This window comes from Chrysochloris asiatica, unplaced genomic scaffold (genome assembly GCF_000296735.1).
Source record: "Chrysochloris asiatica unplaced genomic scaffold, ChrAsi1.0 scaffold00140, whole genome shotgun sequence".
Taxonomy (NCBI): domain Eukaryota; kingdom Metazoa; phylum Chordata; class Mammalia; order Afrosoricida; family Chrysochloridae; genus Chrysochloris; species Chrysochloris asiatica.
In genome coordinates, this window is record NW_006408658.1 from 4807382 (window position 1) to 4813044 (window position 5663).

Here is a 5663-nt window from a genome sequence, read left to right on the forward strand (position 1 = left end):
GGAAAGTCTTTTAATAAATATATAAATAAAACATAAATATTTGTTACCACCTTCCCTCCCCCTCCAAAAAAAAAGGTCTTATGCAGCAGATTTATCTAATGCAATCCGTCATTTGATTTCTTGACTGCTGCTTCCGTGAGTGTTGATAGTTGATCCAAGAAGAATGAAGTCCTTTACAACTTCAATCTTTTCTCCATTTATAAGAATGTTTTTTATTGGTTCAGTGATTAGAATTTTTGTTTGCTTGACATTGAGATGTAATCCATACCAAACGCTGTGCTCTTTGATTTTCATCAGTAAATGTTTTAAGTCCTCTTCACTTTCAGCAAGCAAGGTTGTATCATCTGCATATCGCATATGTTAATGAGTCTTCCTCCAATCCTGATGCTCTGAAAAATAGTTCTCAACAATTCCCTTCTTCTTTTAAAATCCACTGACAAACTATATTCCTGACTTTCTGAAGCTCAGTTTTCACTGGATCTAAGTCTATTGTTGTATAATATAAGCCCCACTTCATCCCAGTTTATAATCTCCCCTATGTTACTTTTTTTGTATCTGCATTACCAAACAATATTTTTCACTTAGCATGTAAAGATTCTACTCATGGTTTTTTGTTTTTTTGTTTTTTTTATGGGTTCTAACCTCTTGTAGAACCTTGAGCAGCAGGAAGAAAGATGAGGTTTTCTGCTCCTGTAAAGATTTACAGCCTCAGAAAGCCTATATTGGGTCTCTATGTGTCAGAAACGACTCCATGGAACACTACCACCCATAACAACAACCTATTATAGGGAGTGTGGTGGCTCTTATGATAAGCACTGGATGGTGAATGACAACATTGGTAGTTTAAGCCCACCAGCTGCTCCTTAGGAATAAGATGATTTATAGCCTCGGAAACCCTTGAGTTTGAAGTGACAAAATGGCACTTAACAACAACAATCTCTTATATGAAGTCAAGAATACAAATAGCAGTGTTTGCTTTTCTAATGGAACTTATAAAGTCATTGGAATTAGAAATGAAAATAATTTACACTATTCGTGTTGTAAAATATAGCAAATTTAGCTTAAAACCAAAGCAATTTTGCTATAGGCAAGAATAGTCATAAATACAACCTCTAAAGTCCACGGTCCCAAATTATACCTCAAGCTCCTTAATCACCACAGGTATACTACTGCCATCCAGTTTCCTTGCTACTCTGCATAACAGATGGCTTGTTCATATCAATATATATATATATATATATATATATATATATATATATATATTTAGTCTTTTGATGAATGGGTTCCTTAGACCTTGTTTTACCTGTTTCAAAGTCCCACGAAGCCCACTCAGGTATAAAACTTTCATTGCTCCAGGCCTCCTTTAATTTCCATTGTAAATAATTATCTAGTTTCTACATGTTATAGTTTCCAGACCATGCTCTCCCTCCTCACACAATATACCAAAGGTTATTTTCATAATATTCTTAAACATTGCTCTCTCTCACATGTGCTGCTTCCAAGACTTGTTTCTGAGATTCTTCTCCAGAATATTTAAGTTAAGAAAAGCAAGTGATCTCACTAGGGTCCCAGGAGGACAGGGTTTACAAGCATAAATCTGCCTCGAGTTCAGTCTTTCCATCTTATTCTGCACATCGACAGATCTCCATGAAACTCAAGTGGACAGGAATTTTGATGACCATAGTCAAATTGTGGCACGACTAACAATAATTTTCAGGTACTACTCCAAGAAAAAGGTAAAAGAGGGAGGGAAAAGACTAAAACATCATGGAATATAGGGACACAAAGATAAAGAGGTTCTCAAATATTTTTTCTGATGCAAAAATCATTAACTCTTCATGAAGTCACAGTTGGGATCTGTTATTTTTAGACATTCTTTAAAAAATGATCTTTTCTACAATTTATTCCTGGATAGGTGGTGTTTTACTTGTAGTTATTGTTAATACAGTTGGTGGCTCTTGCTGGAAATTGTTCCTGATAACTCAGACAAAACCCTATCATGGTGCCTAAAGCTCCTCTAACAAAAATCACCACAAAAAAATCCATTGCCATCAGATTGATTCATACTCCCAGAAACACTACAGTACAGTGTAGAAATGCTCATAGGGTTTCCAAGACTGCAATCTTTACAGAAACAGACTGCTGCATCTTTCTTCTAAAGATGGTGGTTTTAACCTGCTGATCTGTCAGTTAGCAACCGAGAGCTTAACCACTGTGTCACCAGAGTTCCTACAAAAGCCTTCTAATACCATCATTCACATGGAAGATTTTCAACTACAGTATTCCTGATAGATGATCATTTCATTTCTACCTAAAAAATCCCCACTCATAGTGAGTTTCCGGTTTTACAATACTGTCTTTTTCTTTGTGGACAGTTTTTTGTGTGTGTGTGATAAAGATGTGTCTTAAATTTGCTTGTTCTTCTTTTAGGTGCCATAGAGCCAGTTCAACTCATAGAGAAACTGTATAGGATTTGTCACAGTGGCTGATGGGATTGACTATTGACCTGGCAATTAGCAGTCCAATTTACAACGCCATAATTAACCTTATAAGATTTGAAGTAAAAATTGCCATGAGCAGCAAATATTACTTCTTATATGAATTCAATACTGTTAATTACCTATCAGTGTTTTGCAAGTGAAAAACATAAATCTAAAATAATATTATAGATCACTGGGTGCATGCCTCATTTAATCTTTGATATTTATAAATATTTGATATTACAGCACCCTGGTGTGGTGCTGAAGTATAAGCACTGGACAAGTAACAACAAGGTGAGCAATTCAAATCCACAAGTCATTCTTAGAAACCATTTTCAGGGTTGCTGTGAGTCAGACACAGTGACAACAACAATGGGCTCAAACATAACAACAATTGTGAAGATGACGTAGTTCTGGGCAATGTTTTGTTCATTCAGCTGTGCATAGGGTTGCTCTGAGTTGGAACTGACTTGACTGTACCTGACAACTGACAGCAATGAATCAGAAACAAGTTGATGGCCTACAATAACAGCATGTTTCATTTAACCTTTGATATTTATAGAAAATGAAGAAAACTTTCCATTCTTGAGCAGTAGTACATTCCAAGAAAGATGCTAGGGGCATTGCATGCATTGCATGCAAACACAACTCTTGCAAGGTATGTTTTATCCAACTTTGTCAGATAAGGAAACTGAAGAATAAAATTTTAAATGTTAATCAGGTGTTACATGATATGTGTGAGGGTTCAGACTCTATCTCAGATATGTCTTACACAAAAGCCCTTGTTATTTTCACCATGCCAAGTTACCATCCTGATGATCCCAGCCCCCATCATTCAGCTGCAGTGTTAAATCAAATGTGTTTAAAATACGAAAGATCTAGATAAGAACAACTCAATGTATCTTATATAAATACTACAGAGGCATTTTATCCGTTAAGTCACTCTATTTGAGGAACTTAAACATTTATAGAATATTAATTAGTAAAATCTCCTTTTCATAGTTGTATAATTCCAATTTTGGGTTTGTGTTTTTGTTTAAAGAGGCTGGAAATATAGGTTAAGATAAAAACATAATTTCTTAGAAAAAAACATAAAAACAGTGCATTAGAATAAAAAAATACACCATGAAAATATTAGTTTCAGATATGAAACTAATTTAATACATATATAAGTATTATCATTCAGTGCCACCAAAACCTTGGGAATAAAGTTGTTCTGTAGGATAAACACTGGAATATGAATCACAAAGTCAAGCCCACCAGTCACTCCTCAGATGAAAGATGAGGCTTTCTGTCCTTGCAAAGATTTACAACCTTGGAAAACATATATAGGGTCAGTATGAGTCAGAACGGGCTCAACGGTAGTTAACAATAACAAATAATATGTAAGTAAAAAGACTAAAAATCCAATTTCATCAACAACTAAAGCAAGAGGTGATCATTGTTGCTTTTGTTTTTGTTGTGTGCCATTGAGGCCATTCCAAATTATACTGTACTGTCAAGTGCCATTGAGTCCGTTCCGACCCATAGTGACCCTGTGTAGGGTTTCCAAGGAGTAGCTGGTGAGCTTGAACCACCAACCTTGCAGCTCAAACCGATTTTGCAGTCCAGCATATTAACCAACAACGCCATACCAGGACTTCAACTTATAGCAACCCAGTAATGGCAGAGTGAAGCAGCCCATTGGGTTTCTTTGACTGGTATCTATTAAGAAGCCCTAGTGGCATACAGTACTAAGCATTGGGTTGCTAACAACAATGTCAGCAATTCAAATTCACCTTTCTGTTCCCATTAAGATTTACAGGTACAAAAACTCTAGGCAGCAGATCTACTCTGCCCCATAGAGTCGCTATCAGTTGGAATAGACTAGATGACAGAGGATTAATCTTTGTGAAAAGAACCCTGCTGGTGCAGTGGTTAAGCATTTGGATGCTAACCCATAGGTCTGCAGTTCCAATGCACCAGCTGCTCTGCAGGAGAAATATGTGGGAGTTTGCTTCTGTAAAGATTATAACCTTAGATACCCTATGAAGCAACTCTACTCTATCCTATGGGATCATTATGAATTAAAATAGACTCAGTTGAAATGGGTTGCTTATATTTTAATCTCTAAGGGGGCAGGATGCCAGGTCTTTTCTATCACAGGAGTATCCCACAATATAAATATAAGCATTATGCAGTGGACTCTTTCTAACTAAATCTGAAATCTAATCTTTTTTGTGATATTTAATTATAATCATATCATGAATAAATAGGTATTATTTCTATAACATTATTTTAAATTTCCTTTAGTATAAATTTATTTGGTTTCTACTCTAACTACATTGAATAAATATACTCTATAATCTATGCTAAATTGCACATTCTACCAAGTATTACTATTCACAGTAATAATGTATGTTAAAATATTTAACAGAGTAAATCATTTTCAGCAGAAATATTAACATCAAACTACCTGCCATGTCCCCCATATAAAAGCATGTAAACATAAACAAAAGGCCATTAACTTACCATTACCTTTATCTACTCTTCTACCAGGGTTTATCGAATACTCTGAAACTTTAATTCTAAATTACTTTTTGCTGATTCATTATTAGGTTCTAATTCTCTCAACTGATAACTCTTTATTTTGGTTTGTTTTTACTGTCACACTCTTCTATTATAAGAACAGCAGACTTTCTAGGAACATTGTCAAAATCATTAATGTGGAGCTAAGCACCTCAGAGGAACTCTGTTGGCACAGTGCATAAAGCATTAGACTGCTAAACACAAGTATGGCAAACTGCGAAACACAAGTAGCTCAAACCCATGAGTTGCTCTGAGGGAGAAAGATAAGATAGTCTGTTCCAATAAAGATATACAGTCTCAGAATCCCTAAGGAGCAGGGTTTTATATTATAGGTTCCATATTAGAGAGTTTCTATGAATCGGTATTGACTTAATGGCAGTAGATTTGTTTTTTTGTTTGTTTATTTGTTTTGGTTTAAGCACCTCAGGAAATCATCTAAAACACCAAGGTCAATTTCAGGATCTGAGGACCGAGGGATGATTAAATTCAGTTTCCTTGTCTTGAGAAAAACCTTGCTTTTTTGGCTTGTGCATGCTTGCCCTTGTAATGTTGAGAACTCTGGATCTCATACCAGATCTTGGTGTCCAAGGGGGAAAGAAAGAAAGAAAGGGAAAA